The sequence below is a fragment of the Dermacentor variabilis genome, chromosome 10 (assembly GCF_050947875.1).
Source record: "Dermacentor variabilis isolate Ectoservices chromosome 10, ASM5094787v1, whole genome shotgun sequence".
Lineage (NCBI taxonomy): Eukaryota > Metazoa > Arthropoda > Arachnida > Ixodida > Ixodidae > Dermacentor > Dermacentor variabilis.
In genome coordinates, this window is record NC_134577.1 from 100859108 (window position 1) to 100885740 (window position 26633).

Here is a 26633-nt window from a genome sequence, read left to right on the forward strand (position 1 = left end):
GTATCTCATGTTGGGAAACAGCACCTTTCGAGTAACCATAATGATGCTCAAAGTTGATCTGCAGAATGCAGAACACCACCAACATGTCCAATTTAGAATTGTGTGGAGGGCCACAGAAGAAATACTGCAAGTCAGTATTAGCCGTCCCGTCATCAACAACAGTGCACCGACTATGATTACAGCACAGACGACGGCACAAAAACTCCCCGACCGCTTACAAGTTAGGAACCGGTAATTGATTAATGGGTCGAGTTGAGGGGCGATAGTGCTGCGTATATCATGACTGTGGCCTACGAAATTGACTTCTTTCACGGCTTCATTGACAAGATGACTTCAAATACCACAAAATTGACAGACCAAATCCCAAATAACAGCTGCGGAGCTTTATCATAACCTTACTACGGTATGTACAGGTAAACCGAGTAACAGAATGTTGGGTACGATGAAAAAAAAAACGGACGATGCTCTGACGTTTTCTGTTCATACAGTCCAATATGGGGATGCTCTATTTGATAAAGGGAAGGAAGACATCCAACCAATTACTCTATTAACCTTCACCATGCACCAGCCAGCCGAAGTCAGTCTTATTTCTCATGTACACTTACCGGCCGCGGTGGCTTAGGCGCTGTGGCATTTTGCGGCTGAGTCGCCTAGTCCTACCTTTCACTACAGGACACATTTCATGGGGTCTAAGGGCCAATTCGTTGTTCTGCCACATTTCAGGAGGGCAGTAAAAAAACCACGAGCTCAAAGTTTCTCTAGTTTTTTTCTCATATATATTCTGTTCGTACAAAAGTCGCTTTGGGTAGTTAAATCATAAAACTAAGCGAACTGTTATGCCAACAAACCAAAACATAAATGCATACCAATTGAAAGTATACCCAAGAATATAACCGGCAATTACGATACTTCCAGCGCCAAATTTGAGTGCAGCTTTATGCATGTTTTCTTTTCGCGGTACAATAGAATGTAGAAGCAGAGGGCGCGCCGCCGGCAGGAGTAGAGTTGCCGCGGAAGCCTTCCTTTCCAACTTCGCAGGAAGCAGGATGTGTTTGCGCTTTCTTGCAGGCCCGCTGGCTGCACGGCGACATCGGCCGTATTAGGGAGCAGGACCTGCTGAAGTGTACCGTCATTACGAAACGCTTTTTAGAGCGCAGCTCTTTGGCGTCCGTTCCTGGGTTTCGCGTCGGCGTCGTCGTCGGCCTCGTAACCAGCTCCGCCCCCCTTTCCTCCCCCCAGCACTAGCAGCGACCGACTGATACCGCTGGATGCCGCTGACGCCGCTAGAGAGTCAAGATAACGTGACTGCATAGAACACCGTCGCCGCCATGCAGAAAGAGGAGGAAAGGGTCCCCCCGCCCCCTGTTCTTGTGTGGCGGATAGGGTGCTCTTCAGTTGCCGACGCACCGGTTATTCGTTGTCCCTGAAACCAACTCCGCAGCTGGGGTTGACTCACTATCGGCGTCAGCGGCATCAGTCAGTCGCTGCTATCTCTTCCCTCCTCCCTTTATCGTGTTGTCCGCTTGCTGCGCGCGCTTCTGCCCCCATCGTTTGCCGCTGGGTGTACACGCCGCCCCCCTCCCCCCTCTTCCTGCGAGTCTCCGGTTGTCAAAGCGCCGGCTCGAACTTAATTTCTTTCTTCGCTCCTCCTCCAATGCTACCCCTGTGCGGTGGCAATCAGAGAGCCAGATCGGTGGCGGCGGATCTGTATATGTGCACCGCCCGAGCCGAAATTGCCGCTGCCGTTCGTCCTGTGCGTTGGCAATCAGAGAGCCAGATCGGTGGCGGCTTGACATAAAGACAAACAGCAATTTCCTAACACTTATGCGGGAGAACATCCCGTTCCTCTCGCTCGTAACGCGAGGTTGTCCCACGGCTGTGACAACCTCGCGAGGCACTTGTATAGATCTCGTCTTTGAGAATCAAGCATTGGTGTACCAAGTCGAACATATATCAGTCTATTTCTCCGACCACAAAGCTTCCTTCATGACTGTCAAGAACTGTTAGTGGAGTCTTTGTTAAAGGAATACGTGTGAAAAATGAAAAAAAAAATTCTGTGATAGCGCATACATGTGTTGCTCGATTTCTTTGCCTCAATCAATCGAAAAGGTGAAACAGCTTATTTGCTGCGCTCAAATTTCGCATTAGGAAGTAACGTAATCGTCGGCAATTTTTTTATGCAGCGTTTACCTTGCAAGCTTGTGTGCTTTTTTTAAAGCACCGAGCCATCGACAGTACACACATCGCCAAAAATTTATAATGGGAAATATTTATATGGAAAACCATCGTTACCTACCAATATTCACTGTTAAAATTCTACGTTTTTTCATTTCGCTAAATTAGTCGCTATGAAATTCCTAACCAGTGGTTAAGTTTAGGACTACCGTTCAACTAGACCACAGATATAGGCGGGCTAGCATAAGAAAAACAACTTTCAGGCACCGACATTCGTTATTTTTTTCGTGTGTTGTGAAGTGGATAAACTAAAGCTGGCTGATTTCTCAGTCATCGAAAACTCAACAAAAGTAAAAGGTGAACTTTTTTTTTCATTCAAACAATTCGTACTGAAAAAACACTAACCTCCACGTAGTGCGAAAGTGTCAATCTGAAGAAAATACACAGGTTAAACCTTCTTCAGTACGATCAGCGGTGCATAAAAGCGCAGCAGGGAATTACGGGCGTGCTTCGTTTCGTCGTCATTGCTCTTGAAATTTAATGAATCATGACGAATTTTTTTTTACTTTAGCCTTGGCTGTTCATGTCGACAAAGTAAATAGTGAACAAAATGTATAACTTCACTAACACGCACTCAAGCATTTCATTACAGGTATTTCAGTGCCAGCATATGGGCTGCCGACATGACGATAATGAGTCGAGCAACGCTGTTTGCGTGTCACTTCGCTCAGACTTGCAAAGAACTACTTTACTCATGCAAAATGAATACCTGCTCAGAAAATATAGCGAAGTATTTGCGCTTACCTGTTCTCATTAGGAAACCTGAAAAATTTCGCAGAAGTGGAAATCCCGGTGTTAGAATACCACAGAGCCGCAAAGGACGTGCGATGCGCGCATTTAGCCATTTTCATCTAATGCTTGGTAGACTGTCCTCCGTTCCTTGCACGCCTGATCAATCTTATCTGTCTTATATTTCCGATCTTTCTACTTGAGAGCACGACCGAAGCTGATTACCGAGCGCGATCCGTCTTGTGATATCGCTGAGCGAGGGGCAAGTGTGGAGCGGAGAGAAGCTGGACGGACACACGAAGTCAACCACTTTCCGCTCTTCGCCTGATTTAATATACACCAAAGAGAGAAATAAGAAATAACTAAACAAAAGGAAGAGTTGTTAGCTGTTTACTAGGCGTTCTTTATTTCTAAAAAGAACGTACGTATGACAAGAAATATGAACATTTACATATTTTTTTTCCTCGAGATCTTTAGATGACCGGCAATGCCAAGGAGCGCGCATGTTACTTGAAACCGAAACTAGCACTCACCCTCCAGGGAGTGGCCGCGTCGCGCCGGCGTTTAAATAGACAGGCCTCGTGCACTAGTAAACCGAGCGGGGCAAAGCCAATCGTCTCATCAATCCCCACCCTTTACCTTCGTGCCCCCGCCATCCAATTTTTTCGACCGACTCGAGATCCAGTGACTCAACCGCATGATTTATCCTCTCCCTCATAGAAAGCGCAGCACTTAAAAGGTAGTATCTCTCAGGCTTATTCAGAATAACACATTCCCAGACCTACACAGATGCAGCGAAATGTACCCACAAACATATCGCGGCATCTACCCCCGTGCGGCGACACACGCCCTACACTATTCACATGTCCTGGGGGTGTGTGGGCAACCATCAACACTTAAACACGCCTAGCATGTCATTTGAGCTGATGGAGGTACAGCTGAGCGGCGATATCCTCGTGGGACAAGAAGCTCTCGTCCAGCAAGTACGTCGAGCAGCCATGGCCAGTGGAGTCCTGGAATGAGGATACCACCCACTCTTCCTCAAGAGCAACGATCTCGATGGTGCATATCAATGTTTTCTCTCTCAGACAGGCCCCGCAGTTGAGGTTTTCCGGCAGCTACAGTTAACGCAATCGTAATCTTCATCAGGAAGCGCTTGTGGCGAATGCTATGCGCTAAGGCGAGCATTTTGGTCCTTTTAATTTTCTTAATTTTTTTTGTTTCCCGCATACAGCCGGTGTCACCGCTACCGCGGATAAATGGATAGATGATATGAGCGTACGCTTTGAAACGGGGCGGTGGGTTGCGAAACCAAGGTCATGTGATAATTTTGCCTATATAAAAAGAAAAACAGAATTCTCACCATCAAACAGGCTTAAGCACTACACTCTTAAAATTTTCACACCCTTATGGGTGTAATGCGGGCGTATTCATCTTCTCACCCTTGTAAACACCCCTGAAACACCCTTTTTAACGGAAAAGGGTGTTCAACAAGAAAACACCCTTGGAACACCTCACTCATTTAATTTACACCCTAAATATAAGGGAGTAAGTGAACAAGCTTACAGTATATGATAAATGAACATTGCCAGTTAACCCTTTACTGCACAATTTTTTGTTTCCTCAAAATATTATTCATGGACCTATAGGTAAGCATAACAGTAGGTGAACTCCCATGGAAATTTACATTAGCGAATTTCTGTGGTTTCAATTTGCAGAAAATAGGTATGTTGCGTATTTGCAACAATGTGCAAATAAAGAAGAAGTTGAAAGTGAAAGATATATTTAGTGTGATTCATACTCAGATGATTATTTGCACGTGACAATCATTGGTGCACCTATGATTTAGTGTGGAATAAAAAAAGCGGCACTTCTAGATGCTTGTGCAGCACAGGTGGTTCCCGCACTTCGTGCAGTACGTCATGCCGATTTCCGTGCAGCCAGGAAACAATGCAGTGTTTTCGGATTATTGTCAAAATTTTGAACATTGAAGCTCAGACGTAAGGCTGTGCCCATTACAACGCGACACGGCAACGTGCGGATGCACAGCATCGTTTTGAAGAGAAAAAAAAGGAAATTCGACCAGAAAACATCTCGCGCACATATTGAATCAAAACGGACTTACACTCGTGGTTGTCGTGATTAATTGAAAGGTCACTGCCTTCACAATCAGGAGGAATTTCTCGGCCATACCAGCGTTTGGGAGCCATTTCACTTTTCCAAGTAAAATAGACCATGTACACGTTGTTGCATTTGTGCAACATAGCAACGTTCCTTCGCCAGGAACAAACTATTCCGAGATAACAATGTTTTTTGTGGACCTACAGAGTCGGGAGGATGTGTGGCTTAGAGTAATAATTTTTGTTTGCGCTTTGTCTTGTGGAGAAATACATTTATAATTGGCAAAACTTGCCTATATCAGTGCTTGCGGGCGCGCGCAGCCTCCGCCACGTTTGTTTTGGTAGCAGATGCGAAGGATGAGCACAAATGGCAGCACAAGGCAGCACGTCTTACAGACCAATGTTGCGGAAATGCAACAACTTGTACAGACAGCTCTAAACAGACTTTGCTTTGGTTTTTAACGCCGTTCATCAAAATGTTGCGTAAATGCAACAAGTTGCAGTAAAGGTTTAAGGCGTTGATATTGGCTATACATGAAATGCGCGCTACCTGCGCTTGAATCAGGTAGCTGGAATGATTAGATCGGGGCATCTAGGCAGCAGCGCACTGGCTCCGAACAGTGGTCAAAAATGAAGTTTCCCACGAATGTTGATATCGAACGGATGACACTAACGCGCAGACTTTGCATAGCCAGATATCTGCAAAAGGCTTCATATGATCAATGGCAAAATATTTACAATGCTATTACTGAATACTTAAAGGTGTGCAACCAGTTAGACTGGGAATGGTTAGGAGTGAGGGCTAACGGTAAATGGCTCGCCAACTTAAGGTTTGTAGATGATATTGGCATACTCAGCAACGCTGCAGACTATTTGCAACAAACGTTTCAGGACCTTGTCGAAGAAAGTGTAAGAGTCTGATTGCGAGTTAGTATGCACAAGAGAAAAGTAATGTTCCGCAGCCTGGCTAGAGAACGAATGTCATGGTCGGCAGTCAGCCTCTAGAACCTGCGCAGAAATACGTTTATTGAGGCTAATTACTCGCAGGGACCTCTGATCAAGGAAATTAACAAAAATAAAAAATTAGCTGGAGAGCTTACGGCAGGCATTACTAAATCATGACCAGGGAGCTTACTGCTAACCGTTGCTTTCTACCGTTACTAACGTATGGGGCCAAAACTTGGAAGTTACCAAAGAAGCTTGGGAAGACGTTGAGGACCGCGCAACGAGCTATGGAATAAAAATTATTAGGCATGACGTTAATAGACTGGAAGACAGCGATGTGGATTAGAGAGCGAACGGGGATAGCTGATATTCTGGTTGACATTAAGAAGAAGAAGTCGTGCTGGGCAGACATTGCAATGCGTAAGGGAGAGAACTGCTGGTCTATTGGAGTTGCAGAATGGGTGCTAAGGGAAGGGAAGCACAGTCGAGGACGGCAGAGAATAATGTGGACGTGATGGAATTGGGAAACTTGAAGACACGTGGAACCAGTTAGCACAAGACAGGGGTATTGGAGATCGCTGGAGAAACTTTCGTCCTGCGATGGACGTCAAAGTAAGCTGATGATGATGATGTGACGACATCCATGCTAGCTTCGCGGCATGTCATTCATGTTGTGTCATGCATGCGTGTCATGCACGTTCTGATAGCTCGATTTGCGTCGATTGCGGGGGGGGGGGGTAAGTAGCGGCGTAGCCAAGTGGGGCACGCCGGGCACTTGTAACGCTCACTAACAGTAAAATTTTTGCTGCTATGGCAGTGGCCCCGCTGGGGGGGAGGTCAAATGGGACCCCCCCTCACACGAAAAAATTTGCTGGTTACGCCACTGTTGGGAGGGGGGTGTAAGATTGCTCTAGACCCCTCCCCCTAGCTTGTCAACGGAAACGGGGGACGGGAGGGCAGCTGCCGCCGGGCCGCAAACCTTAGGCAGCCCAATTACCGGCTGCATTTCCCTTTGGACGTGAATACTGCTCTAATGCCATTGCACTGTAGGATTGTGGCGGTTCGAGGGCATGCGACAATAAAGCAAAACACATACAGCCATCAGCAAGACTTAGCATGAGCAGGTCTTTGGGAGCTGGGCAAGACTCTCACAAAAAAAAAGCTTGGCGCCCTTCTTACAGGCATTCTCAACTCTGGGTCCCACCGCTCACTGCACATTTCCGGTAAAAAATATCACACAGGAACTCCTCTCGGATTTGTCTAAGTGTGCGTAAGCATTGTGACTCTTTCTCATCTACACACAGTCCATGTCGTTATCAATGTTATGAGACTTGATCCGACAAGTATAAGCGACAGCGCTGCGGCGACACGAACTGCTCTGGTCGGTGGCGCAAGCAAAGTACTACAGGTGGCGGGGCCAGGCGCGCTGGTGACGTTCCGTTCGATTTGAGCCGTTATCGCTCTTTAGCCGTTCTCATCCGCGACGAACCATTATCAACCGTTCTCCGGCGGCGGCTGCTTGTGGCACGGCCGCGCGAACCGTATCTTGAAAGCGAACTGAATTGTGGACAGAGTGTGCCCAATGCTGAAAACTTCACGCGCTGTGCTCTCACCGCTTACTTCGCTTTGAAAACAGAAGCGCGTACACCTATCTTGAAAGTGATCTGCGAAAAGCGCATATTGCGGCATAAGCTGAAAGCTTCGTGAGCGCAGTGTTCTCGCCGCTTCGGTCGCGTTGAAGCGAGAGCTAGCACGAAGGTGAATTCACTCGCTGCTGCGCGTTCTATTTTAAAAGATATCGTGCGGTGCGGACTGACGGACGGATGGTTTTTCTTGTTGGGGAAATATAGAAATGCTTACGTTATACAAAAAAAAAATCGCAGGGTTCGCGAATTTCGCGATAAGAACCAACACCAACCTTGTCCCCCGCCTCCCGCTGAGCGATGCCGTCTTGATCGCCTGCTCCCAACCCCGGGAAAAGGGACACTACCTCTCCATCTCAGTTGAAGAAAGGATGATGAAACATTAACAACGACAATAACGGCATTTCCTAACGAGTTGTCTTATCGCCTCTCAGATTTGCGCGCGAAGCTGGTGCGCGCGAACCTGAGAAGCCATAATTGGCCGCTTAATAGCATAAAAAGACAAAGATAATGCCAAACGACACAGCTAAAAATTCAAACAAAGAACTGATCTTAGCTAAACTGTTTGGGGAAAAGAAATAAAAAATTAGACAGCCGCAACGCACGCCACTAAAGCCACCACCGCCGGCATAACGCGGAACCAACAGTTGGCAACATTTATTCGCGCGTCATTACTTCGTCCGCTTCGTCTCCGCAACGAGAGCCGCCATCTTCTCGCGCCCACCGATTTGTATGGTTTTGTTCTCTGCAATCCGCGCACACAGCTCATCGGTGGCTCACATCTGCTCGGTGTCGCAATGCGGCCTGCGTCATTTTGTGGTGTTCGCGCAATCGGTGTGAAACATGTCGCATGTGAAATGTTTGATAGAAGTGCCTCACGTCCAAGTCAAGCCGCCGTACGAGTGTATGGCTGTGCGCCCCGTTCTCGGAAGCGTCGACGGGTTTCCGGCATGCGGATTTCAGGTACGTGCAAATGCGTTTCGCCCTCCTATTGAGCTCCGGAGCAAAGCGTACAATATTTCATGTGAAAGATGCAGTGCCCGTCATCATGGTGTGAATTTCGAGCGGCAAACGAGAACTTTGGCACTTAGAGCACACCGCGGCTGCTAAGTCAGCGTGGAAATTGTTTTACGTTACCGTAATATGTTGCTGTCAGTCTAATCTGCGGCTTGTGGACAGCTAGCCCATTGACTTTTGCTTGTGGCAGCGATAGTTATATAAATGGAAGCGGTAATAATTTTCGAGAGCAGAGAGTTGTTTCGCTCGATGTTTGGTCGTGTTCATGGCGTTATGAAAGCTAGAAAACTAACTGGCTTAATCGTGCTTAGTTCCAATTCCAAGGGGCGTAACGTTGGCGCTGTATATGTTTATTTTCGGTGTCAGGAGTACCACTTTCATGCTTTTGTTGCATGACAGTGGTAGCTGCTGCATGCCGTCTGGGCAGAACACAATCAAAGCAATTTCCTCACTTATACGTATGCAATGTGACGTAACAAAATTTCCAGCGTTTAGTTTCCAGCGTTTATCCAGTATAGTTTAGTAAGAAACTCAAATTCTGTCTTAGCTTAGTAGGCGTGAAACAAGTGAAACTCTCATTCCTTTTTGAATTGTTCGCCCAAGCTGCACCGCCCGCAGATGCGTCATAGGGTAATTTACAGTAGCTTCGCTACGTGAGTTGTTTTACGTGCCAATATTACCCGGTTAAGTATCCTGTTAATTTATGCCGACGCTCGTTCGTCTTGATTTTAAGCGGTTACTATCCCCGAGTACCGGACGATGCCGAACTTGTGAGGTGTAGCAAACTCGGGAAATTCGAAGTGGCGTGGCTGCAAGTTCCTGTTTTTACGTTTCTTGCATTCAAAGCCAACAGACAGAGTATCACTCATTTATTTTCCATTTCTGCTGTACTTGATCAATCTAATGTGACAACTGCATTTGCTCTTTAATGTTCTCCATTTACTGTGTATTCAGCTTGGCTGTCCTCTCTTCAGAGGATGCCGCTGTGATAGCTCTTTCGTATAGCACATGCCTCTAGGCCCTTGTGTTTCAAGGGCTCTGGCGAGGCAGCAGTGCTCCAAGTAATTTTACCATCCTATATATCTTCTATTTTGCATCATTCTTCCACGATGGATTTTAATGTTCATAGTATTCGTCATTAGTCATCGCCATAATCTTATAGCACGTAGATTCTACGCACTCTACAGCGACAATTTTTAGGCCAGTTTACAGCCAAGTCACATCTTCCATTATACATCGTCAACATTACCACTTGTCATGGCGCTCTCTGGCCAAACCTGGCCCTTGCGCCGTAAAATACCACACATCATCATCATCAGCTTGGTTGCCAGAAAATGCTTGAATTTTTTTCAGTATCCAAGTGACGAAATATTTCACTGACGGCCGTGTGTGAAACACGCAAGATGACAAAACTGATAGTAAAATGATGAGATATTTCTTTTATAGCGTTTGGACTCGACTTTTCGTGAGGATGTTGATCGACCTTGGGCCTGGTGACAGCGTACTCGACATCGCCAAAGTGCAGCCTATCAGTTGAGTGCCCCCGAATGGACCATCAACATCAAGTACGTCGAGCAGCCATGGCCAGTGGAGTCCTGGAATGAGGATACCACCCACTCTTCCTCAAGAGCAACGATCTCGATGGTGCATATCAATGTTTTCTCTCTCAGACAGGCCCCGCAGTTGAGGTTTTCCGGCAGCTACAGTTAACGCAATCGTAATCTTCATCAGGAAGCGCTTGTGGCGAATGCTATGCGCTAAGGCGAGCATTTTGGTCCTTTTAATTTTCTTAATTTTTTTTGTTTCCCGCATACAGCCGGTGTCACCGCTACCGCGGATAAATGGATAGATGATATGAGCGTACGCTTTGAAACGGGGCGGTGGGTTGCGACACCAAGGTCATGTGATAATTTTGCCTATATAAAAAGAAAAACAGAATTCTCACCATCAAACAGGCTTAAGCACTATATAGGGAACTCCGATTTCGCACGTCTATGTTGTATGTGATCTCTCTACTATTCTGCCACGAAACTTCCAATCGCCCATTACTAATGTCTAAAACGGGCATGTTTGCAGCATGAAATTTTAAGGAGGGGTGGTGGGAGCTCCTGAATCCAGGGCCCCACTGGTCTCTACCGCCTGCCTGACCTGGCTAATTCAGGACCTCCGTTCGGCTAAGTCGGAATGGCCAAGCTGTTGCTCCCACTGCTCCATCATGTTATTGCTATTTGGCCTGTGAGGGCGCTTAGTGGCTCCCAGATTACATGTATTAGGGAGGGTATGCCACCGCAAAAAGGGCAGTAGGCCTTATAGCGAGTGCGATGCATGGCGTTTAGTATTTTTAGATCGGGAAGTCTGAAACAACAAAACCTGAAAACAAATGAAATAACTTAAGTACACGCCTAAGAAGTTGAAGGTGAAAGCCAGCGTCCTCAAAAGGCATTAATTACATTGCTGTACATTTTCGTTTGATTGCGCTGTTACTTCCTATGACTTGTTTTCGACCACCAAAGGTCGTGTCTTCGAGTGCCTTATTTACTCCATCCTTATTAAATGTGCATTTTTTTTGGCATGATGAGCGGCATCAGAGTCACTTGCGGAAGACGACGAGCGCGCGCCTGCGCTATACGAACTCACATGACTTTTTGTAACGTAGCCGCGTTTTTCAAACCATCGGAGGTATGAGCCACTTAAGGCATTCGCCGTAATAACACATGCGCCAAGGTAACGCGTGATCAGGAGGTAGGGTAGTGGTCGGCATGCCCAGTTCCCAAATCCGTAATCCTGGAGTTACATGGGCTCGAATCCCAGAGGCGGTGGTTGTGAAGAAAGCCATGTGTGCTCTGTGATGATGATGAAGCTCTGAATGAGGCCGCGGTCATGGTCAGCAAAACAGAATAAGCGAGCGGGCAAGACAAAACAACCTTTTTAGCACTACACTGCTGCCACAGTGAAACACTACATTGGCCAGTGTCCCCGATTTGGCTTGTTCAACCGACGTGTTTCTCACTGCTAATCCAGAATGTGATACGCAACAAAAACTCGCGCTTAGGGATGGCTGTCATTATCGCAATAATGAAAATCTAAACCAACAAATGTGCGTGGACGCAACAATTTCGTGGCGTCAATCTTTTCCCTGAGGATTTAGGTCATCTTGATAAAAGACGAATGCGGAAATTTTGGCTGGACTTCGACAGAAACATAATCCGTTCATATAGTGGGACTATTATGCTGATGGCCTTGACCAACATGCAAGTAAAAAAAGATCGCCTGTTTCGAATCTTCCATCGTGGTGGCCACTTTTGTTTTATAGAGAGGAGGGCTGCCTGACACAATAAAACAAATAATAAGAAAAAAATTAACAAATGTGAATGCAACCCTACATGTTGCAGAAAATCCAAGAAGATGCACTGCACAACGTAATTTGCACTATAGATACCATGTCTACACCACGCATTCCACACTTTCTGCTGTGGTAAAGAACCTTTACGAAAAACTTTAACATCGTCAACGTTCCATAGGAAAGACAACTTGAAGCTGGGACACCGCCTGTTTTTGTGTGGACGTCAGGGGAAAATGAAGAAAGCAGCACGTGCTCGATTCACAAGCATGACACGTGAAGTGTTCACTGCGCTCTCTGGAATGTTCCCTGGTACCTAATTTTGCAACTATGCCGAAGCCATATCAAGGCAAAACAACGAATATGACGTGTTAATGCGTCTGGACGCAGCGCTTCAGTCTGTTAGGAGCACACACTATTGCTTGCTAAACTGAAAAGCAGTGACAAAACAGCAAGACGAAGGGCAGAATTTGTGTTCTACGTAGCGGCGTTGAGGCAATGCTCAAACGGGCAATTTGGGAGCTCTGAATGAACCCATGTACCGTTAACACTAATGCGTCATTCAAAAAGAACTTCGGGAAGCAGCGAGCCTATGTTTGCAAACCAGACCTGGAAACACAAGAGCCCGCAGGCCGCGCACAGCGCCAGCAAAATTCCAACGATTCCAACATACGCGTTGAACACGAGAGTTAGAGACGTTTCTTAACCAAAGGTTATAAACATTGGCGTCGCACAAGAAAAACTATTGCCAAATATAACGTGCTCAAGCTGGCGCTTTAAACAGTTATTTTGAGTGCAACGCCATAGGAAGGAGCTTTCTCCTTCGGTTTGCAGGAACCGCATTGTGGGGTCGGCACGCGTATGTATTCACGACAGAAAAGGCAAGAGATAGGTTTTCAGGAATGAACGCTGGGCGAATCGCATGATTCTGTTTTGCAGCTGCGCAAACCAAGACAAAGCCGATAGAGAAAACGTCACAAGGGTTTGCATACTCGCGTACAACATGTATTAAAACATCAGAACAATGTAGATGAGCAAAACGAGAAGAAAGTAAAAGCGGGAGCCAACGTTTCAACAAGTGGCATTGTGTTTTTAACGCCTTGAAATAGAGAAGTGCGCTTGTTGAAATGTTGGCTCCCGCTTTTACCTTGTTCTCGTTTTGCTCATTGTCTTGAATGTCCATTTCCCGCCTTCCCCGTGTTTTCCGAAAAAAAGTAGGTAACAATATTACGCAGGTGTACGCTTCCTAAAGGGGTCTCTGAAAATGAAACAAGCTTAAACTACAAACATAACAACTGCATCAGAAAAGAAGCTTAACTGTCTAGTTTTCTTGACTATGTTTACTTCTGAGGAAACAGTAGAAGTGGTTTGCCGCTTTCACGTAATTTGTTATTTTTTCATAGGCTCTAGACTAGAGCTTTTGCGCACGTACTCTTCTGTCTTTCACTTGCTTTGTGGTGCGCCAAAAATGAACGATTGGGCTAAAATTCAAATATTTTCACATGGGATCTCAATCTTCATATCTGCGCACAATTTATTCGTGCACATAACTAGAAAAGTACATCCTGCAAATTTTAGCAATAACTTTCGCCTATTCTATGAAAGTAATAAAAATAAACACGCTTCAATATAATAAAAGTTATCAATTGTAGCATACCTTCATCTATTTTACGTGCAAGACATTCTTAAAATCTGCATTTGTGTGTCAATGATGGTTTGGGAAGTTACGTTTCTTTTCCTTCCAGTAAATGTTTTTTTCACTAATTTATGTAAGCTACAAACAGCACGCCAAGCGAAAAGAGTTGAAACACGAGATCAAAACTATCTCCCACCTACAAGCGTCAGCATGGCTTTATAGCAACTAAGTAAGACTCATTCAGTTTGCTTGAAGTATGGAAGAAGCTTTTTATTTTTGGTTTTACTATAGCAGGAGGGTCTTCAAAAATGCGTTTAGCTTCGCAGAGTGGAAATTTTTGTTGATATTGACATTGCCAGGGTTTTTGAGGTAGAGCGCCTGTTTGTATATATGTAAGCAATTCTGTTTTTCATTGTTGATATTGCCCAAATCATTTGAAACAAACAGATTTGTTCTGATATACTTCGCTCCGAAACAGCAACGCCTCTTTTCCTATTAAGGGCGACGGAAAGGTGCAGATTCATTGGAAACCATTTTCTGTCTGCATCAACAACGTGGTACGATGGCAGGTGTCCTTAATTACTCAGAATCAAGCTAAGACAGATACCTACAGCATCTTCAAGCAAGGATTTTATAAGTTACACTGGGTAATATGCGTTTTTACAATCTAGGCATGATAATTTACAATTTAACACTAAAACGCGATTTCTATTTCTGTATCCATTACTGGAAGATCTTGTGCAGCTGTAAACTGTATAGCCTAAATACTGAAACAAAACTATTATATTGCCTCAATATGTTATCTGATGAAAAATTTCTATTTGAAAATTACAGTGATTTGAATAGGCAATGGTAAAAATGTTACTTCGGAATAAATGGCAATCTTAATCTAAATTCAGTCAGAATGCAATATCGTGAGCCAGTTCTGACAGAATTCTCGTTTTTCTAAAATTGTGATAGATTTCCTAAGGCTCTTTGATGGTAGCAATTCTAATGCGTGTGAATATCTTTAATCAAATCTTAGTAAGTGTAATGAGAAATGCCACTTCGAAGCACCTACAAAGTCTTCCATATCATCGTTTCGAAAAAGTTGAAGAAATCAAGAAACTCTCGGACGCGCTCTATTTGTCGACTGTCCTCGCTTAAAGCAGCCCTGAATCACTTTTCATAGCAAGTGGGAAATGCATTTGGCGTAAGGACACATTATTTCGGAAATACTTTGCAACAAAAACACCTTTGATCTTCTTCGCATTTATCCCGGTGCTTCTTCGATGCCTTGCACTACGTAGGCTAGAGCGAAGCAGGGTGGCGCCCACCGTATAGTTTCATGCACTAATTATTACAGAGAACTGTGGCGCTAGTGTCTATGGGTGCTTCAATGGGGACAGTATAACCAGCATGGGAATTACGGGAAGTGCACGCCATTTGCGTAAACTTCGTCCTTCTGGCTTCAAGATGGCTCCGCGACTTCGTAATTTTGTAAGTTTCAACGTACTAGTATGTAGGTCGATCGGCAGGATTCGAAAAAAGGACTTCCAGCATAGAGGCCCGATAATGAAACCACTACGCCACGGACACATGCATCGACAAGCGGCATACAACGCCCGTATGATTTTTTTTTTTTGCGGGCAAGGCGGCGTGTTGAGACGATTGGCGTGATTGAATTTCGTCACCTGCACAGGCTAAGCAGCTGCCACTAGTAGCAATTCTGCGTGTTCGCAGTGTATTCTGCACTTAGAAAAGTATAGATCGTTTTTTAATTGAGAACAATGAATCCAGAGAAAGCGTAAATACCCGAAGCCACAGGAACATCTTAATCCACAAGTACGAAGGTCAGAAAAATGGATGTACTTCGAACCATTCCCAAGGTTGCTCAATGATTTCAGCCCCGAAGTTCCCTCTCGTAATTATTGTATGAAACTTTATGGTGCCCCCAACGCCAGGCGAACTGAACGTCACCATGGCGCACAGTTCAAAACTAATGTTGTCTGTACACATCAACACCCCAACTTCCGATTTTGGCGTCTACTTGGCACCAAACTCAGAGGCCACCCCTTAAGCTGCTGTCTCATCCCTTTAATCGTCTACAATATAATTAATAGCTACGTGCGACCATTCTAGCACCGAGTGACAATCACGCAATTTCCGACAGTCGAACAAACATAACCTTCATGTTCATTCGTGCGAGTGGCTCGGCTCTGCGCACATGAGTTCGAGTTGAGTTTGAGTTTACTTTCTGAAATAACTAGAGGGCATCTACCACTAGTAAGGAGGAAGACGGGATAAAGGCTGCGTCAAAGGCAGCTTGACTCGACCCGTCTCCCCATGCAACATGGCAGTAAGCACGAAAGTAAAGAAGCACGATACATTTGTTAAATGGGAAGAATAGCAAAGAGCGACAATTTGATATTGGAAATATTATTCATAGTGTGACAAGCAATAAATAGTGAAGAATACTTTCCTTCATGTGCAGTCAGACAATATATATGTGTTAGTAAATAATTTCAAATATATATTCTACGTTAGAACTCGCATCTGCTCTTCGGTCCGTTCATATTTGTTTAGTGTCCTTGGCACCCTGTTCCTCAGCATCTGAAAACCGCAGTTCGTACGCGGTCGTGTAACGTGCCAGTGTTCACAATGGCGGGTGGCACCACATTACATATTGAACTGCAACTTGGCCACAGCACGTAGTGTCGTTCTATATTTCTGGATTTACGGTCACGTGCTCTAGAATAGCTGTGCTACATGGTGTGGACCGGCTTTGCCGTGCACTAAGCTGACCAACAGATAGTAGCCGCAGCCAAATTGTCTACTTTGAGCAATATTGCTCACTAGTAAGTGATGTATCCCAAGGCAACTAGCTAGGAGCTGCCAGGAGTTAGCGTGCATTGGCAGGCGCACGTGTGGTCTGACCTCCAGTTTCTCTTGGATCAAGGCTAGTTGAGTGTTCAAACCTAATTGAAATTAGCGAAACCCAACGGTAACGACGCTGACAAGCAGTATGACCATAGTCTCATACGTACGGGCGAGCATTAGGGTAACAGGAAGCGTTGTTGGGCAAGTTGGCATTAGGAGACGGTAGTTGGCAATATTATGATAGTCGTACTTCCCGAAATACATAAATGTTATCGAAACTTGAAAGGCACAATTTCACTTACTTTTGCTCGTTTAATGAACGCGGTCACCATATATACACCATAAGCGCAGGAAGAAGAGCATTTATGGATCCACACACCCTTCTTGATCAGTGTCAGCAACTATCGAATAACAGCCGCGTATGAGAATCTGGTATGGGAGGAAAAAGGTAACCCCGAAATGAGGGAGGAGCAGACTTCTGATAAGGACAGAGCGTTTAAGACAAAAGTGGTTTTCGCATCACCTGCAATTTCCACGAGCCGTCCACTACTCCAAATTCCTTCCTGAGATGTTCGCAGCCGTGCATGGTCTCCACGATCGCTGTTAAACATACCCCAAAGGTGGTTTAGGATGCATTTAACGACATCTGCAACTGTTCTGCAGCGAAAGACTGAAAACAAACACCTGAAGTTGAAGCAAATATGCTGCGGCAGTTTACTGCGATTCGTACATTATTTTTGGATGTTTTCAAGATTTTGCTACTTGCTTCGCTTATGCTCGATGTACGAACTTGTTGGCTCATTGTCAACAGAGAGAGCTCTTGTGCAGGTATATTTGGGTGGAAAGTATGGAAGGTTTATGTTCTTTATCCTTGGGTATAAGTTTAATTTATGCGTATTTGACGGTCTTGATATTTGCATTTTGTCGGGGTTGTGCTTTCAAACTACATACGCCCTATTAAGCGCGTGTCAGCTTCAGTAATGTGCGTTGAAAGTCTCGAAGAGCATAATATTGTCACGTAGTGGTGACGGCGACGAATGATGCAGAGTCAAAGATGGGAGTTAAAAACTGAACTCTTTTTTGGGCGCACTTGTGCCCAGCAAAACAAGTAACACTCACCCACAGCGATAGTAGCGAGCAATATTGGTGAGCGCCGAAAATCTGATCTGCGGATCAAGCGTCGGTTTTACACACCACATGTCGAAGGTTCCAGCGTTATCGCTGGAGCGCGCGTGCCTTCCAGAGACTACTACAAAATTTGTGCCGCGCAAGCAATTCGATTGTACAAGGATTGGCGGGAACATACACAACCGGTAGAATCATCTATAACACTCCAGTGAATTCCAAATCATGCAGGAGCACCTTGCACTGAGTGATAATATTTAACGTTTGTTACACGGTAGAAAACGGTAAGAGATAAACAAATGCACCGGCCACTGCCGCCCTCTTAACAAAGCACCGTCCTGATGCTGCAAAGAAAGAGTGCAAAACAAGAGTACCAGCAGTAAAGAAAAATTACAACAAAGCAAAAAATCAAAAAAATTCACCGATGCTTACGATACTCCCTAATGCAGAATTTGAGCGCAGCTTTATACGGGTTTTTATTTCGATATATATTTACAGGCGCGGACAATCTGTCTCGTCTGGCACGTTGCGAATGAGCGAGGTATAGCGCGGCTGCCTCGCTAATCGAGAGATGGCGAAAGGAAGCGTGCGGGTGACGCGTGGCCGCCATTGACCTCATGCGCCGCAGACAGACCTCCACTCATGCAGCGCAATGTTTTGACGCGCTCGCCACATGCCTTATCGGTGGCCTCATCGGCTAACAGAGGACGAGCGCTACTCTGTCGCTATCACGGAGCGATCGTCACGGCAGGAAGGCTCATACGCGCTATCGCTGAAACGGGCGCGGCGCGGGGCCAGCGTTCAAACGTAGCTTCGGCAGAGCCGCCACACGAACAGATGGCGAGCCGCTGCGGGACTCACGTGACAGCGCGAAAATGTCGCCTTCTCTCTGTACACTCTTAGGCAAAGTTACACCCTTTGGGGAGTATTTCTGCCACACAATGATAATCGCCATCTGCATTGCTTGCGTTTCCATTCTTGAAAAGGCCACGCCCGCTACTTTCCTGTCGGGAATGCTATGTCGTGCTGATAACGCGCATGCCGTTGGTTGCTGCAAAGTACTGGGCTCGCCGCGTGAAGGAAAGGAAATGCGGACAAGACAGATGACGATTATTGTTGTGTGGCAAAATGGTGTAATTTTGCTGAAGAGTGTACACTCCTAGAAAAGTAACACCCTTTGGGGCGTATGTTGTCCCACAACAATAATCGTCATTAGTCTTGCCCGCGTTTCATTTCTTTAACGCTGCGAGCCCGGTACTTCCCAGACACGAACGGCATGCGCGTTATCAGTGTGACGCAGCATTCTCGACAGGAAAGTAGCGAGCGCCGAGTTTTCAGGAAAGGAAACGCAAGCAATCTAGATGACGATTATTGTTGTGGGACAAATATACACCCCAAAGGGTGCAACCGTTTTAACACTGTAGGAGTGAGATGTCGCTTGCTTTTAAAGCGAAGCTTCCTTTGCCTCTTCCTTCGACTTCCCCAGTGCTGCTGCGGTTGCTGCTGTCTGGCACAGCGCGTCGGGGGTGGTTCAGAGCGTGTGTATACATGACAGGAGTGAGGTACGGAGGAAAGACGACGTGATTAGCTCCTTTTGATCTGTACACCACGTATAATGTGCACAATGCCCACTATAGCTGGCTTCGAGTTACCATCTTAGCCTCTTGACAGCTGTAACTATTCATGACCCCCGCAAAAGCATTGCAGAAATGGCAGCGCTTACCTTTCTACTAACGCGCACTCTAAGAATAGTTTACACCCTTTGGCGTGCCCCTTCTGCCACACAACAATAATCGTCATCTTCCTTGATGCGTTTCCTTTCATTAACGCTGCGAGCCCGGTACTTTCCAGTAACAAACGGCACGCGCGTTATCAGCATGATAGCGTTTCCTGTCGGCAATGGTATCATGCTGATAACGCGCGTGCCGTTCGTTACTGGAAAGCACCGGGCTCGCAGCGTTAAAGAAAGGAAACGCATCAAGGCAGATGACGATTATTGCTGTGTGGCAGAAGGGGCACGCCAAAGGGTGTAAAGTGTTCTTAGAGTGCGCAAGCCTAGAGGGAAACTTGGCAGAATGGTAGAGAGGGAGAGGAGCCAGATAATGGGTAGAGCCGATGCGGTTGCGAAACAATTGAATAAGAGCTGTGCCTGTTTCCGTTCGCGCTTACCATAAAATGGGTAGGGGGATTGCTACACTCTAAAAACAGTTGCACCCTTTGGGATGTGTATTTGCCCCACAACAATAGTCGTCATCTGTCTTGCCCGCGTTTCCTTTCTTTAACGCTGCGAGCCCGGTACTTCCCAGTCATGAACGGCATGCGCGTTATCAGTGTGACGCAGCATTCTCGACTGCAAAGTAGCGAGCGCCGAGTTTTCAAGAAAGGAAACGCAAGCAAGGCAGATGACGATTATTATTGTGGGACAAATATACACCCCAAAGGGTGCAAACTGTTTTTAGAATGTAGAAGGTGAGGTGAGAAGGTAAAGAAACGCTACGGCTATTGACACAACTGTACTTGCGGGCCAATGGGATGAATTTAAGTTCCAGGCACAGTACGTTGCTGCTATTCTTAAAAATAAACAGTATACAAATTTGTCGTGCGGACAAAACTTACGCAGACCGCGCAGAAGCAGAACCACTTTAATGCACACCGTAGAGTCCCGGCGACACTACGGAAGCGGTCACACGTCAAACGTCTACAATTCTGCGCCCGCCGCCGTTGTTTGGGGCTATGGCATTGCTCGAGGTCGCTACTTTGACCCCAACCGCGGCATCCGCAATCCAACGGGGGCGAAATAAAAAAACGCTCATGCACTTAGATTTAGGAACCCGTTAAAGAACACCATATCAAAATAAACCTAGAGTCCGCCACTACAGCGTGCCTCATAATCAGATTGTAATTGTGGCATGTACAACCCCGTAATAGAATTATTGTTTGATACTTCTGTCACGATGCAACGTGCCATGTGAGGTAATGAATATGATCAACAATCTCAGAAGTGATGATATACGGCACACAACAACGCGTCAAGCAAATTCGCACAGTGCGCGGGATCCGCATATTTTTCTTTCGTCTGCTGAAAGGTCGGTGCTGTGTGCAGGTTCTTAGTATGAACGCGGGTCATGTCTAAGGGAGATGACGACGTCGTTGGCACTGATCATAATCGTGTTGGTGTGCTCTGTTCTGGTGCGGCGTCGCTGTGTTTCAAAGTCAATGAGATTGAGGTACTGAGTGTCGCCCCTACGTCCTTGAATATAGGGCGCTTCTTGTCGTACAGAATTAGATATGGCGCACTGTCTCCAAAAACCTTCCCATAACGACGCCTTCGTTTGGACTCGCCATTGTAAAAACAATCTCGAGCGAGAGAGAGCTCACGCCAGCAGACGAAAGTACGAAACGAACGGTGAGGCTGAGGTCAGATACGAGCAGGTATCAAGTGGTCGGGCGGGTCCACAGGAGACCAGATTACCGCGTACATGTCAGTGAAGGGTCCGCTGTTCTTGGTCTGCGCTGTTCCCGCCTCACGTCTTTCATATCCCGCTCCGCGTCCGCTCTTTCATCCTTCGCTTTTGTGCAGTTCGTTCGGATACGCAGACGCCAAGGCCGACACTCGTCGCAGGAATGGGCGCCTAAGAAAAGCCCCAGGTTCGTCAGTGGGCCTTGGAAAGCTTAAGACGCGCCACGTGGAAAAGTCCAGGTCACGCTCGGCGCCGCTGTGATTGCGAAATGCCCTCTGGCAAGACCTCATCGTCCAGTGCACCGATACGTCGGATGATCTTTAGGATCCGAAATAGCGTCCCAATAGTTTGTCACTGACACCTTGTCGGCGAATAGAGGTCCAAACCCAAACACGGTCACCAGGCTGGTATTCCACGTGGTTTCTTTGAAGATCTTAGCGCGTGCTGTAAGTCCTGTGTTGGTTCTTGATGCCCAGGCGGGCGAAATGTCAGGCTTTATCTGCGCGCTAAAGATAGGTGGCGACGTCGATATTCTCTTCGTCGAGAACATCGACAACATGGCGTTGAGAGTTGTCGTCGGTTTCCTTCCACAAACCAGCATGAACGGCGTGATCTGCATTGTTTCTTGCACTGCCCTAGTCTAAGCGAAGGTTACGTACGGAAGCAAGGCGTCCCACGTGTTGTGCTTGACGTCGACGTACATCGCAGACATGTCGGTTAGTTCAGCCGCTGCGTAAGACCATTCACCTGCGGGTGGCAGACAGTTGTCCTCATGTGGCTTGTCTAGCTGCATTCCAGACTGGCTTGTGTTAGTTCTTCTGCAAAAGCCGTTCGTCAGATGGTGACGCGGACTTCCTCGGCACGGTGTATCCACAGGATGTTTTCGACAAAGAACCGCACTATCTTGAGGCAGAGCTTTCGTTTCGGCGTAGCTGGTAAGCGTGATGTTTGTAGTGCGGGAAACAGTACCGTGGTTAGGCAATGAAAAGAAGAGGACAAAAAGAAGGCGCACCCGGATGTCACTCCGTGCTAGGTGAAAGAAGATGTCGAAGAGCGTCATTTACGAGAATCCACAGCGCAAGAAGATAAAAGGAAAGTGATGCAATCGGCAGAAACCACGGAGCTATATACCATCGGCCAATCGACGCTAAACACGGGGCTCCGAGTGTCACCAATCCGGAAGAGACAGATGGGCGAGAGCGGAAAAAACGCGAGGCGCGCTGGCAGAACGGTGGAGTTGGGGGGTTTCTAGGAAGCGACACAGGGCAGAGTTGGGCCACCAAACTGGCAGACGAAGACGGGCTGCCGACTTCCGCACCCGAGCTGCCAGGACTTCTGCCGAGCGGGGTCTCCGGCCAACCGGGAGTTGCCGGGAGTCGCAGTTTCACCTGATCACGGACTGCGCCGGTAGTGCCGGTAGGCAGAGTGAGAGCAGTCGGGCTACTGGCCCGAGTTTGCGCCCAGCTGCCTGGCCAGAACTCCACTTCATTATGCACGTTCCGCCAAACCGCCTCCGTCCCCTCTCCAAGCCGGCGCTCCTGCGTTCTAGTCGCCCGTCCGTCGGTCAACCAAATCGAGATTTTGGTGAGAAGAACGTCTCTTGTTTCATCGCTTCGCCAACGGCCCTCCTCGTCGAAGTGTCGAGCGCACTTACACTCGTGATCTGCCCAAACTCACGTGGTATTGGTACTATTTTAGCTCTAAGCACATTCTGTTTCTTGCTGTGAATTTTTCATTGAAAGTTTACTTCACAAGTTTCTTTTCACATATCTTATATTAAAAGTTTTGTGTGCTTCTTGGAACAAGCGGCTTTGTGCATCATTGGATTTTCTGGGGTTCTGTCTCAGGGGCGGGTTAGAAGTAATTGAAAAACGAAGCTGCATTAAATTCAGGTACTCCCTATACACAACGATTCTCTTATTTCCAGACCTTCAGGTGAGAAAGAGTCCCAACAAATCCATTCCGATCTGCCGAAATGGTGGGCAAGGATGCTCTATCAGCTGTAGTAATGCTGCTGGTCTTGTCGGTGGTTTCTTGCGCCGCTCACAGTCCCGGCACCTCTTAACGTAATGGTTGACATGGGTGGTCAGGCCTAGTCAGCAACACCTTTCTTGCATTCCCGATAGCGTCTGGAAGAATCCGAGGTGGCCAGCACTCGGATCATCATGTAGGGCCTGCAGGACCTCTGGACACAGTGCTGAGGGACCAGGAAGGTAGCTGGCGCGGACTAGTGAGAAGTTATTCTATACGTGTACGTTGTTTTTCAGCGAAAACGAAGACAATCCTCGTAATGCCCAAGTGACAAGGTCGTTGTTGCCTTCCGAATACTTGAGGAGGCTTTTTATCTCCTGACCTCCTTCGGTGCTGCTCAGCAAAGTCTTCCGGGTCTATCCTTCCTAGGAAGGCCATCATCCTCGTAGTTTTGCGGTGGCGGGTCAGTGGGGTCGCGTGATAGGCAACTCGCATGAGAGTGCTTCCTTCTCGACTTGAACGCCATAGTGACGTCAAAATCCTGGATTCTCAGACTCCATCGTGAAATGTGTCCTGAATCCTTTAATTTGTTAGCCAGCACAAGGCCTGGTGGTCGTTCACGAGTTTCCTTACGACTTCGAAGGGCCCTCCGTGTAGGTACTGAAGCAATAACTTTCTTACGACTTTGAAGGGCCTGTCTTGCGTGTACGGACCGAATTTCGTGGTAGCCCGAAGGATGGCAAAGCATTGTGTTTTAGTCCTAGAATCACTTAATTCCCTTTTCGAGAACGATCGCCTAGCATAAGCAATGACCCTTTCAAATCCGTCTTTCGTTTGGACTAGGATGGCGTCGAAGCCTAGGCTACTTACGAGGCTCTGGATTTCTGGTTTCGGGCTTGGGTGATCACGGCTTTGCGGGGGTGTTTGGTACATGAATGCGCCACTCGCCTCAATCAGATGTCACGTAGTGGTGAGGATAAAGAATAGTGCAGAATAAAAGCTAGGAATTTTTGGGCGAACCTGTGACCAGCACAACCAGTAACACTCAATCCCAACGATTGTGGGGAGTGAAGATGGATCTGCGGGAATTTAAGTGCGCTTAATCCCTTCGCTGCCACCCATTCGGCGTACCTCAACGCCTGGTGCTTCACTGCCTTTTCTGGCTTGGTTAATCCTGTTCCACGTTGTAAGAAAATTGTTCTAAAATCTGCTTCAGACATGGCATTTACAATATGTCTGATTTATTTTATTCACAAAAGGCTTACACGTCCGATACAGTAAAAAATAAACCAGAAAAGTCAGCACAGCAAATGGTTAAAACGTGGGGGAACAAGGAGTCCACATTTGCGCTTTTTGTACTTTACAAAGCCTGTTAGGCTATTGAACTTGGCTCTCGAAAATTAAGCATAACATCGGATCACTTTGCATAAAAGTTTTCGTCTGTATGTGCTGAAAAAAATGAGCCCACTCAGGAGCCTATGCGCTTTCTTTAAGCGTGGTAGTTTGGCGGCAACGGCCACAGCAGCGGAGCGTTGCGAGTAGGAAGCTTTCCATTGTTTTACGTACAAATGCTGGAAGTGCAGACAAATACGTCCATCTAGTGTGCGCAAGACAAAACAACTATAAGATAGCCTGTAATGTGCTGCCATCTACGAAAAAAAGAGCGAGAGACAGCTGTTCTTGAAGCCGCTGGCTAATCGCCAGTCGCCTTATCCGTCGCGGCTGGCGACCCGCCGGTCATGGAAGCGGATGGGTTAAATTTCGTTGATGTGTTGCGCTGACCATGGCGTTTATACACGTATCTCAACATAAGTACAAGACATATATAGGCCAGTCATGGAACGCTCCCATGTAAAATTTAACTGTGCGGAATTTCGTTGAAGTCTACGAACGCCGATTGCAGAGGCAGACCCAATGTGATCGAACATTGGATATCACGATCGGATGCTGAAGGTAGCATGCGCATTTTATTCCCTGTGGCAGAAAATTGCACCCGCCTCTATTCGCATTACATATTCTAGAAAGATAATAAGCATTTCAATTATTATGCTGTACTGTGCTTAGAACATATTCTTTGTTAAGAATTGCCACCATTTACTGACAGAACTTGCCAAACTGTTACTCATGCTAGAATTTTGAAAGTATTAAACCCATTCGGATAGTTATCATAGTATCCGCCGGACTCGTCGGTGCACGCTGGCGTTGTCTGTGTCCGCTCGATGTGTGCTGAAGTGTTTCCGAGAACTTTCTAAAGAAAATGTCGCAGTTGCAGCCCCCGAGGATCTTAAGTTATAACCCCCGGATTGTGATTCGAATATTACACCTACAAGCTACTCCACCTGTGCCGCAGTACAATGGAAATTACGCCTGGAGAGCGCGGCCACATCGCAGCTGCTGTTTTTGGCTGACGCTCTACTCGACATTTTTATCCATTATTCTACACCATAAAGCGTCGAGATGAAACAGCTTATGAAATGACAGGCGTAGGAAGCGAAGTGCAGAAGAGAATGAAAGAGAAAAACCCGTTTCTCTCCGCTTATTCAGCAGCCTGAAGAGCTAGCCCGATACCAGAAGTCTGCGTGTTTTATCAATATTGAATAACATTTTCATTCCGCAAGGACAATGAGTGCCCGCATTGTGAAATGGTTACTTCAGCCAGTAGTGGTAGGCACCATCCGAGATTTACTATGCATAATAAGGCGCCAACAAGTGCTTCACTATCGTGTATTCTGTGTAGAACTTTTTTTATTTCCTTACTCTCGTACCCACAGCGCCATGTAGGCACAACATTGGGTAGGGGGCGGGCAGGAGGGAGGGGTTACGCAGAGCGATGTGAACAACCTATGGAATTTTTATAAAGAAGAGCGGTACAGTATGAAACATAATCAGTATCACTTAGGAACATAACTAGTACATGAAGATGTCACTGCTCATTAGCGACATAACAAAAAAACTAAGCTCCTAGGGCTTTGGTAGGCGAAAATGACACTATAGAGCACAATATTAAAGAGGTATAAAAAAGAAAAACGAACATCAACGGCAGTAGTATACACAGGAGAATTTCAAAGAGCAGCTGAAAGATCTTCGTTAAAAAGTATGCCAACCATGGCAGGAGGCAGCCAATTGCAAATATAAATTGTCTTGCGGAAAAAGTGCTTTTGAAGAGATTAGTTCTGCAACTATATCCCCTCACCTTGAGCTCATGATCTTTTCATCCAGATATATAATGCGGCTGAAAAATATAATTATTGCGGTCTATTCCAATTTGGGCATGCAATATATTGTGAACAAGTTTCAAGCGCAAAGTTTGCCTTCTTTTTTCTAAAAGCTGTCATTGTAATGTTTGCTTTGTAGCAATGATACCGAAGTTTACTGCACAATCACCAATAACATACCGTGCTGCTATATTCTTGACAGTCCCAATTTTCTCGCGGTCGGTAGCCGTGGGAAGGTCCCATATAGTGCATCCATACTCTAAAATTGCTCTGTCATAGCTCTTATAGAGGAGATTTCTAGCCTTCTAGGGAAATAGCTCTGTGCTACGCCGTAAGC

At 46.4% G+C, this 26633-nt stretch overlaps 1 long non-coding RNA gene across 1 annotated transcript in view; it reads right to left on the reverse strand.

Annotated features, from left to right (window-relative positions):
* The window catches only part of LOC142559673 (uncharacterized), a 37685-nt gene extending 18198 nt beyond the window's left edge, over window positions 1–19487 (reverse strand). Inside the window, exon 1 of the long non-coding RNA XR_012823195.1 lies at window positions 19373–19487. This is a non-coding gene — a long non-coding RNA (uncharacterized LOC142559673). The remainder of the gene's footprint in view (window positions 1–19372) is intronic.
* Window positions 19488–26633: the final 7146 nt, after the last annotated feature.